This window comes from Aythya fuligula, chromosome 2 (assembly GCF_009819795.1).
Source record: "Aythya fuligula isolate bAytFul2 chromosome 2, bAytFul2.pri, whole genome shotgun sequence".
NCBI lineage: Eukaryota > Metazoa > Chordata > Aves > Anseriformes > Anatidae > Aythya > Aythya fuligula.
In genome coordinates, this window is record NC_045560.1 from 30,745,495 (window position 1) to 30,757,544 (window position 12,050).

Here is a 12,050-nt window from a genome sequence, read left to right on the forward strand (position 1 = left end):
TTGTTATTTCTTTGAACCAGCTTCTTGCTTTCCAATTTAACTCTGCTTAGTGAAATTGAAGTGCTTTTAAAGTAGTGGTTAACATAAAAATTATATCTTCTTAAAATTATACCATTTCATATGAGTTTATTTAACATGTATTGCATACATGTTGCACACTACCAATAGCCCCATAAGAATGTTGAAAATATGCCTGATTGGAATTTGTTTTACCCATATGGCCAAGGGAAACTGTTAATGACATAACAAGCTTACATACTTAACTGTGTATTCTCCTTAATACATTTAGATTCATTTTTCAACTTTAAATCAACAAACAAAATACATAATTAAGTAACAAAACAACATTTATAACAGTAATAAAAAATTAAAATAATTTCACTTCAGAATGTGTTGATAAGAGACCAGAAGATTTGAAAAGTGGGGAAGACTTGGGAGCCGGCTTTAACAGGTCTCTTATTCTAGCCTCATATCACTCCTAGTTAATAAACTACTCATATACAGTTCTTTAAAAATAAATAAATAAATAAAATTGTAACACCATAGATCACTTTACTGTCCAAAGAGTAGAGTAAAACAAACCAACACCATAAGAAGGATGTATTACAGTGACTATAATTTAAAGGAAAATATAAAAGCATGTAAAATATAGGATGCGCATATAAAGCATATACTTTCCTCACAATACTGCTGTAAAATAAATAAATAAATAAATAAATAATTGTCACAGTTTAATAGACATATTTAGAGTTGAAGAAGAACACCAAAAAAATGTCATTAATTTCTGAAATGATTCCTTATGAAAGCTTGTCACATGCAATAGTGTTATTACAACATAAGAGTCTTATTTTAGCAATACCTTTGACACTGTTGAATTTAGAACTATAAAATGGAGAGGTATGATCAGAATGACAGTGATGCTTGTGATATACATTCACTTTAAGGAATTCTCCTTATTTTATTAAAGCTAAAAGTAACAAGGAAAAAATCTCATACATTTTTTACAAGATCCAGTGCCTTAGTTGTTCTGCATTGTTTCAAGCAAAGAATACCCCCAGCCAGATTTACTGATAGTCTATGTAGTGACTGCCATTTACATGTCCTTGTCAGTAAGGCTGAGCATGATGGTGCTATATCAGAAGAAAAGTTTCTTAAGAGATTCTATAAAGTTAAAACAGTGATGGAACCAAGAGAGCAAGACCTTAGTCCACTTCAGGACCCTGCAAAAACTTACATTTCCTCACACAAACAGAACAATACAATTTGATTATTCAAAACGTTTGTTTGCCAGCAACAATAAAGCAGAGGCCAACATTCAGTATTAAAATCCAAGTGCTTTGCAAAACTCAACTATGAATATCATAGTTGAGTGATACTTATTTGGGGTATCTGTCTTTCATACAGTTTTTCATATGAGAACATTGTAGAAATCTTTCTTGCAATGGGATGTTTGCGTTCTATCTAGGGTATGGCTAGTTTTTGTTTTGATTTGTTTTTAATAATAATAATAATAATAATTTATTAATATATAATTTAATATTAATAATTATTAATGTTTTTAATTATTATTTTATTTTATTTTGTATTGTTTTATTTCATTTTGTTTTGTTTTATTTATCTATATTTTAGGATAAAACAGGTAATTTTACTTATAACATATTTAACCTTGATGAATTTGTTTAGATTATCCAAGAATTGGTGATTCTTGAGAGAACCTAATTAAGCAGTAGTATAGGTTGTTTAAATATCTTTGGTTAGGAAACAAGGAAAAAAAAAAAAAAAGGATTTAATGATAATTTTAGCTATTAAAAATAGAAAAAAGCAAAATTATATTTACCTTTTTTGTTGTTGTTGTTGTTATCCACCAGTGTGCTATCAATTCAGATAGTGTTTGATGTGGAAAAGATTGCTACCTCTGTACTCAAAAACCATTTTGGGAAGTTTAAATACTTTAATTAAGGCAATAAAGATACAACCAAGGAAACATACATCCAAAGGATATTGTCCAAATACACTAATGGTTTGTCTGTTCTAAACACGCTTCATATTTTAACTGCAAATCCTGAAATGTATGATAAAGTATTTTAAATGGTAAAGGCCTCACCAGATTTTTAGCAAGCAAGAACTATTACACACATCAAGCTTCTAGAAATCTGAGTAATTGATGCTCCTGAAAAGAACATCTTACCTTTTGGGGGTTAGGGTGTAATGCAGTTTTAGTCTGCTTAAAAAGTCATTTCAGAATTTTTACATATAGTAAAATAAATAAGAAGAAAGAAAAGAAAAAAAAATGACACCCTTTACAAATTTACAAATAATCAAGCATTTATTCTTTGTAAGGAGTGCACATCAGTCAACAAGAACTAAGGTTGTTGATTAGCAATAGAAAGTCCAATTTTTTAATTTTTTTTATTATTATTCCAATTTTTAATTTTATTATTATTATTATTGGTAGTTAATTCTGAAAAGATCTAGAACAGATTGCACATGCTGGGAAATATTTGTCAGTCACATCAGCCATGACAATATATAATCAAAAACTTCTCTCTATATACAGGCGTAAAATGTTTTCCAATGTATATCTATTCATACTACTTAAGCTACAGAAAATTTTGCATAAAGAACGTATGTTCTTGAAACAAGTGGAAATACTGGTATTTCTGGAATATCCCTGGTCTTAATACTGGATGTTTTTAGCAATGTCCCACTAAGGAGCAGATAGAGCCTTCAGAGTGGCTCATTGCACCAAGAGGAAAGCAGGGTCTGTTTCTGAGCTATGAACTACAGAATCACCTACACACCCCAGTTACTTTCTCCCACAGGTAGACGGTGAAGAGCGACACAGGGATGCTCCAAAGCAAAGTTCTGCACAGTTTGAAAAGTGTTTTTAAAGACATTTCAAAAGAGCCATTTGAAATTGCAAAGTACTACAGGTCTTCACAGTACCCATTAGCTAAAATGCAGCTTCAGAATGGGGATGCTGAGAGTTAGTATTCTACATGTTTCTTTCTCCATTCTAAAACTATACAGACTGACAAACATTTTTACAAGCACAGCAGGAGAAACATTTTTTTTTTTTTTGGTAACAGGAAAAATACAAGCATCAAAATGGGCCATCTGTTCTAACAATGCCTTTTATTTCTCTAGAATTATGCTTCTGCCTTAAATCTAACTGAAAAAAAAACTTACCATTGATGCTGTTTGATAATTACATGATGTGTACTTTTACTCTAAACCTAATTCCTTACAATCAAATTTTCATATAACAAATTAAAATAAATGTTTTTACATTTGATACCTCTTATTGCCGATCTGCTGATTTCAGCAGATTAGTAAAACGTAGAAGGGACATAAAAATGAACCTTGCCACTCCTAGACTATCCAGGACAAAGCCTTCTAGCAAGTGTGCTAGAAGATACAGTGTGATATAGTGTGATACAGCAAGACGCTGTATCAGAAATTATCAAGTACATTAATGGAGGCTGTAGTGAGGTGTGGGTTGGTCTATTGTCCCATGTGCCTGGTGACAGGATGAGGGGGAACGGGCTAAAGTTGCACCAGGGGTGTTTTAGGTTGGATATTAGGAAGAACTTCTTTACTGGGAGTGTTGTGAGGTATTGGAATGGGCTGCACAGAGAAGTGGTGGAGTCACCATCCCCGGAGGTCTTTAAAAGATGTTTAGATGTTGAACTTAGCGATCTGGTTTAGTGGAGGACTTGTTAGTGTTAGGTCAGAGGTTGGACTCGATGATCGTGAGGTTTCTTCCAACCTAGATAATTCTGTGACAATTCTCCACAGTCATTGCAACTGGTTTAGGGTAACAACAACAACAACAACAAGAAAAAAAAGGGTGTTTGGATGAGCCTAAGCAAAATGATTTGTGTGCAACTAATATAGGAAGTACATACTTGTTTATGTCTAGGTTAGTAAGAAGTCTTTAACTGAAATAAGTAACATGACTTAAAATTAGATATAGGGAAACAATAATATATTTATCTGGTGCATTTTCACTTACTCTAAATATATGTTTTTAATGTAAAATACATATTGAATGTTTAAGGCAAGCAAAACTGTATGTTTGGAAGTTTGGGGAAAGCAGGTTCACTTATTTCACTTATTTTCACAATTTCACACTTATTTCACAATTATATTCACTCTTCTTTTACAGTTTCTCTCCTCAGCTAATGAAGTTACCTGCTTGCATGTGGTTCTGTAACAACAGAGAGGTCAAATAGTGTATAGAGAGCTATTTCAAACTTTTTTCCAGGTGAAACACCCCAAAATTAAAATCTACAAACTATTGCAGAAGTACTTTCTTTTTTCCCACAATCACTACTTGCAAAAAGGTTCGATTCAAAGCTTTGATAATTCACATTTGTATTTCTTAAGGTACTACAGAACCATAAAGCGTTATGCACCATTTCATTGGTTTTCAGCAGCACACTTGGAAAACTATGTCAAACAAGCTGTTTCTCCACACAGTGTTAGATACTTTCATCCTCGTGTCTCCACTCTGAGAACAGAAAGGGATTTTTTTCACCTTTCCAAATGTACATGCACAGACTAGAGGGCAGCACTAGCCAAGTTTATGAATGTGTGAATTCAGCTGTCTTTCTGAATGGTCGACCAGTGCTAGTAAATTTTCTTCTCCCACTTCACCCTAAAATATACTGTTTTAAGGGATTCATGCTCAATGACACTTCTGTCTGGTTAGTTTAATAGTCAGGAGCATGACCATAATCGCAACAGCCATGTGTGCAACATATCAGTTTCTTCATTACAACTGCTCATTTAATCCACACATTGTACATATTTCCTTGAGGATCTCAGAAGACAGTCATTTGTGAAACGACTTGGAATTCATTTCAAGCTTCAGAAACTTTAGGTTTTACCACCTTAAAGAAAAGTTTAGGTGAGAAAGCACAGAGACTTTCCCTGTGGTTTAAATATTTAAGGATATTTATTTTACGTTTTCTAGTGTTTTATTGTAAAAGCATGTTACCAACTTGCTTTTGTGCAAGCAGATCCAGAGCTTTTTCACAAATCTATGCACTGAGGGACAACTCCAGGCTCTGAGTATAGGAAAAAAATGAGATTGCACCCCCCCCAGACACCCATAGGTACTTCTTGTTAATGTATGTCCATATAGAGAGCCTTGACAAGGCTGACGTATTATCTAAATCCCCAAAGCAGGATTTCAGTGATACTTAAGAGCAGTATTAACTTTGTGCTGGACCCTTTCCCAGCCATAAGAAAAGACGGCTAACAAGGAAAATTGAGGAATATGGTTTCTTTTTCATTTGGTACCGGGGAGCTTGCCAGATCTCTTGATGGTGGAAGCTTGAGAAAAGATAAACAATGCTGAGAGAAGCTGGAATTACCACCTGAATTTTTGCTATAAAAATTATGTCATAACAGAGTCAGCTCACACTTTCATGAATAAATATTTCATTATATTTAAAATTAAAAGATACATGGTCTGATGTCATCAAAACAAAACAAAAAAGCCTGTTTTTATTTTCAGATCAAGGACTAATTCATAACAGCCATAGAGATCCATTTCTCCCAGTATCCTGTGGCCAAAAAATTAAAAAAAAAAAAAAAAAGCAATTACCATGTGTTTACAGAAAACATGCAAGAATCATGGCAAGTGTGTTGTAACTTTTCTCAGTGATACCTTTTCAACATCCAAGAGCAAACAGCTTATGTCTTCTTGGATTAGATGTTGAACCCAGATAAACAAATTTAATGCCTCATCTATAGCAATGATCCATGTCCTACCTTCCACCCTGGAGCACAGCCAATATTCTAAAGAGCCAAAAATCAGCAGTCAATCACTTCTTCTGCAGTCCAACCTGTCAGTGTATTTGTTATTACCATCACTCTTAATAACCTCTGGCATATAGCATGCTTAGAAAATCTATTCACCTGTAAACTTCTTCTGGATATTCAGAAATGAAAATTAAGCAAAAATAATCCAGTAGATTTCCTCTCATTCCCATCTTCTAAACTTCACAGAGATTATGGAAATTTTTCTCTTATTATCTCAACTTTTAAAGTAGAACAGGAGGGAGCTTTTGATATCTGCATGTGCCACAACAAATTTAACTTCACCCCAGATCAGGACATTATTCTTGCCAATATACGAGAAATCAGTCTTTCAAACAACAGGAACTTATTATGAACAATAACAACCTGAAAACAATACAAGCAAGCTCCTGTAATTTTACAGGACCTTAGACCACGACATGTCAGGAAGCTTGATTGCAGCTGAAGGTTTTTCAGGTGAACCCTTCTTAAACCAAATATACACTTAATTGGCAGAAGAAGTGTTATCATTTGGTTTGATTGACTCTGTCTTCTACAAATGTATTACTCACTCTGAAAATGCTATGTAAAGGAGTACCTCTTATTTCTGAGAAGTAAAAGAAATGTAAAAAATGTGGTTGCAAAAATAAGCATATAGAAATAACAAATGATGTAGTTTATTTACGGTGGAGTAGGAAGGCAGGGGATGAATCATAATCACATGAACTCTATATTTTTAATTCATGTTATCCAGTCTGCAGGTATTAGACTAGCAACAATCAGAAGACAACAAAAAATATGAAAACCAGCTATTGCTTTTGCTATTTCTGTGAGGCTTGCAGAGTCAGCAATTTAATATCTTTCTTTCCTAAGCCTGTCTAAATAATCCAAAAAAAACAACTACCAAAATGGCCAAAAGTGTTTTCTCTAAAATTCACAAGAAGAGAATATTTTTATCTTAATCACTGGGTATCAATTCCCCTTGCAATCAGCACAAGCTGTGACAAGAAAAAGAGCAGAACTTCATTCAGTCACTTGACAGTTCCCCAAAGTGTTTTTTTGGTTGTTGTATGTTTTGTTTGTTTGTTTGTTTTTGTTTTGTTTTCATCTTTCATTGGGGTGGAATTAAATTTGTTTCATTCTGGGTAATCAATGTAACTCTGAATTGCTAGTCAGGTAAACAGTGACATTTTGCCACATGCAAGAACAAGCTTAAAAAAACACTAACCAGCCTTTCCCTTGTCCCCCCTAATGAAGCCTTTGACATGTAAAAGAACATGCTCATTTACTGCATTTCTAGGGGAATACAGGTTTTTCTGAAAAGAAAACCTTGTGTTTCTGACCATGTTCCCAGTAACAAAAGTCAGACATAATTTTACTATAATGAATTTGCCATAAAACTAAAGTTCTTTAAATCCAAAATTATTTCAATATACTATCAATTCTTAATATAAAATCTACTTAACAAGTCCATTCTGATATACTGACTTCAGACAAGCACATTATAAAATGCAGATGGAAAAGAGCACTTCAAAGGCAGGAATGGATCCGATAAATAAAGATAGTGTGATCATATGATTCCAATATACCCTCCAAAAATGAGTGGTAAATGTAAAAGCTGAAAAGATTTTAAGCCCTGCTGTCTTTTCCTTTAACAAGCTTGAAAGTTCAAACTCATCTTCTTACTTAATAGCAAACATACCATTGCACTAGTGTCCAATGTGCTAACATATTAGTATTATTTCTGAAGGCTATGTGTATAACTAACTGAAAGAATAGGAATGGGTTCTATTCTCACCTCTTCCCATCATTTTGACAGCATGAATCATGAACGTTGCCTGCTCTTATTTATCCACAAGTGGATCACTCTGGTTCCTGATGAGATGAGGTACCTGTCTCTGTACTACTGACACAGAAAATACTTCTCTGCTCTTCCCAAAGTCTCCAGTTATCCCACAGATTCTGCACCAGCAAATCTGGTTTATGCTGTCTGTCCTTGACCACTGGGCAGTTCCTGCCCCATAGCTAAGTTGACCCCATGATGACTGAACCAAGTTGTTGCTTCTCATTGTTTAAAAGAAAAACCCAATATATCCCACCTCCTCCCCCCCCCCCCCTTTTTTTTTTTTAATGAACTATTTTTTCAGTGATTGTACATGTATAGTCACCTTACAGAAAGTTTTTCAGAACTGGCTGGGTAGTGTAGGGAAGAATAGCCAGAAACTTCTGCAGGCAGTTCTGCTGCTGAAAAAAAAATTCTCTATGAGGCTCTAAGTAAAGATGTTTACTGGGAGAGGTAGAAGCTATGTAAGTCATGTGTAAATAAAGCTAAGGGAAATCCACATTCTCATCTCCTGCCTTGCTGAATTTTTGAAAGTTAAAGCTTCCGATTCTTGGAAATCTTAAAAAGAAATCCTCCTCAGCATCCTCAGTTGAGACATTTTGCTACAGATCCCAGGCACAGCCTTTTGAGGGGCAAAATCAAAATGAACGTTTAGAGTTTCTCCTGTGTCTGCTGATCCTTCAGAACCTAGTGCTGGCCAAATGGTCAGTCCTGTGGGTTGGAGGAATCTGAAGAGCTCAAAGACTGTTTCTCCAGAATATGCCCAATTTATTTCTCACTCACCATAAATAAACAGAGAAATATTAAGAGACGGGCCGTTAACTCAAAACTGTATGTAGCAGCTGGGGAATCCAGCTAGGATATACTTATCAGCCGAGGTCTATTTTACACGCTCTGCACATAACTCAAAGCATCAACTGATATTGGCTCAGCCTGTTGCTGACAGGGACCCTGTCACGTATCCCTCACGGCGGCTGGAAGCCGCCAGCGGACAATGGGCGCGCACTGCTGACACGGGCCGCCTAGGGCCTGGCAGAACAATGCAGCTGCTGCTGAGGTTGGCCCAGCTGAAGGAAACTCACTTCTCCCAGGTTGTCTGAGGGGAGGGACACTTAAGCAATGGAAATTCCCCAGCAGTAAAGGAGAACAAAAGAAGAGGTGTTGGAATTTGCTGTTAAAAAGAGACAGGCTCTCTGAACCTGCTGCCTGCCAAACCCAGAGAACTTCTCCCAGGGCCTGAAAACTGAAGGGTCCCCAAACTGACCACAAAATCCACTGCTCAGCAGCAGCGTATCCATTAGTGACAGCTCCCTTGTTTTTTGCATGGATCTGGAAGTCTCTAGATTTCCTTCCCTGATTAAAAGGTGTGGCTGCTGAAGAAATTAGTTTACAGAGCCTCTAAATTCCTTACTGCCGCTGTCATATGTCTGCAACAGGAGTACCGGCAAAGCCAGAGCTCGGGAAGGGGTGTGCTCCACCACAGCCAGGGCTCTGCACTGCCCTGGGACCAGAGAATCCTGCTTTTTAGCAGGAATAACTCTGCAAGGACTCTGCACCTGGAGAGGAAGCTTGAGGAGTGATCCATATATGCTAGATTAAAATATCTGTTAAAAATTCCCTAAACCCACGCATATCCTCTTTGCCCCCTTCTCCCTCCCCCGCCCCCCCGAGAAGAGAAGAGAAGAGAAGAAAAAAAGAAAAAAGAAAAGAAAAGAAAAGAAAAGAAAAGAAAAGAAAAGAAAAGAAAAGAAAAGAAAAGAAAAGAAAAGAAAAGAAAAGAAAAGAAAAGACCTGATATTTTACAGCTTACTTTCTTCAGTAGTATCACTGTAAGCAGTGTTTTTTTATTGAAACAAAAGGAAAAGTTACAGTGATATATAAATTCATTAAAACACCAAGAAAAAAAACAGTGTCTAACTAAGCATTCCCATTGACTGCCATGGCTTTTGGATCAGGCCCAGAAGAATGCTGGAATAAGTGGTGAAACATTTTATTTTCTAACTTTTTAGTGGCTACTGCAAACAATGGAAAATACAAGCACATACTTAGAATAACTCTATCCTTTAAAAAAATGAGATCACACCTGAAAATACTTCCTCTTGTTGCTGTATAACTTCAGTTTATGATAATAGCTATTACACACATAGAAGCAAAGAGGAAAAGATAGATTCCCAAGCACAGGGTAAAAGCTTGAATCTGTATATTAGGGTTTCTACTACAGTAGAAAGAAGTACTACAGAAAGAAGTTTATACTTTCAGACTATTCTTTCAAATAGCAGAACAAACAATCCAATTGTTGGATGGACAACATAAAAATAAGATAGTAAGTAGACAGGAGTTTGTGTTATCCAATAATTGCTTAGAGATAGGAAAAGCTATACAATGACGATGCTTTGTAACAGAATTATTTTGAGTACTAATAAACAGCCTGAAAATGCATCTGAATTTAAGTTCTTCAGTTTGAAACAATTAGTGTTATTATTTACATCCCCACACATAAGTCCACACAGCTTGAATTTCCTGGGATATACATATGCTATTAATTTTTAACTTAGCTCTGGGATCCAAGCCTGAATCACCAGGCCCTGTTATTTTCTCGTTTGTCCAGTTGTAGTAGAGATTGTTCCAGTGCCTCCACTTCTCAAATCACAGAGGTATTTTCCAGTAAACTACACTTTGCATTTTAAAAGCATCTCCTCCATTCAAATTCTCCTTTCCAACTTCTGAAGCAGTTGACTTTTGCAGCTGTGTTACCCTGTTACAGATTTCATCGCTTGATCAGAAATAAGGCTGTCAGTTAAGCTAAAACCTTCATTTTAAGCGCTATTCTATAATGTTGCATCAGTTCCCTGCTGAGCAGCACAGACCTGACAGCAAGAAACATTTCTGCAACCTCCAGAAGACTAAATTAACATTTACAGAACAGTTCAGTGCTGACCTTTTTAAGACATGGACAACATTTTGTTTTGTGGTTTCCACGACTTCACTACATACTAAGAGACTTGTTTTGGATTTTAATTCTAAAATGGCCAGAGTGATTCATTTCAAAGCGCACAGTCCCAATGTTCCTCTCAAAATATAGAAAAGCAGATGAGAGTGAATTCAGAATTGCTGATCCTGCTCCTTTCTCTTGCAGTGGGAATTTTACCACTGAATCTGGTGAAAGTAGAGCCAGGCTACTGATTTTCTAACACTCTCAGGTATTTATTTATTTATTTATTTCTTAAAAATACAGGAATATCCTCCCACCTTGGTCCAGTTCTCAGCCCAAAGTTGCAGCCTTGCCAGCACTGTTAATGTCATTGTTCTTGAAGCATATTCCCAGTCTCGCGCACGCCCACGCAGGGCTCCCAGCTCCCGGCTGTGATGTCCCCCCGGCACATTGTTCCAGCTCCCCCCAACTTCCTCACCTCCCACCATGTCCCCTTGTGAGACCCGTCCCCTCACACCATTGTTGTCCCCCTGTACCCACCCTGTATTGTTCTCCCCACCCGGAAGGGACCCTTCCTACCTCCCCCCAGAAGCTCACACTCATTTCTCACCCACTTCCACATTTACCACTGACCTACTGGCATCAAAATGTTTTCCCTTTTTGAAAGTGCATTACATTAACTTTTGTTACTAGACTTCACAGCTTCTGTGGGCTATGGGCATGCTGCCTTGAGAAGCCCCATCCAAAGTCTCTTAAACAATAAAGAGATACTTATTTCATTGCTACAGACTTTAGATCAGATCCAAAATTAGGAGTGATACAAAGCATTATTTCATCTGTGCACTGAATACAAATGGCTATAGCAAAAATGTGTTGTCAGTAAGAGGAATATATAATGGATAAACAGACAGATCAATATTATTACATCTTCAGAATACACATGAACAGAAGTAACTGGCACACGATTTACATTTACAATTTACAACCATTTACAATAAGTAACAGTTGAATCCTTTCTAAAATCTATATTTTCATATATAAGAGCAAGTAATGTACTTCTTTAAAAAAAAAAAAAAAGAAAGACTGATCACCTTTAAGTCAAGTATTAATTGCAGACAGAATTGCTAAAAAACTTATAAATATATGTGCATATATATGTGTGTGTATAAAATGTATGTATGTTTATATCTATATATATAAAGTGCAGAACCACTTTCATTCATTTGTCAGTTAAACAATAATTGAATGTTAAATATATATACAGAGAAGCAGAGGAAGTTAGCCAGATGTCCTGTCATTATTTTGGCTACCTTGCTTTTGATTCCCCTCCATTTTGTATGAAGCTGTATTTTCCATACAGGCACAAAAGGATACTATGCCATACAAATTTTATTTATTTATCATAAATTTCATTTATTTATATTTTTTTCTGTGATACATCTTGTTTTTCTTTTGTGGTGCTACTAG

General features: G+C 35.8%; 1 protein-coding gene across 1 annotated transcript in view; it reads right to left on the reverse strand.

Annotated features, from left to right (window-relative positions):
• The window catches only part of AGMO (alkylglycerol monooxygenase), a 197,587-nt gene that overhangs the window by 166,444 nt on the left and 19,093 nt on the right, over positions 1–12,050 (reverse strand). The window lies entirely within an intron of this gene.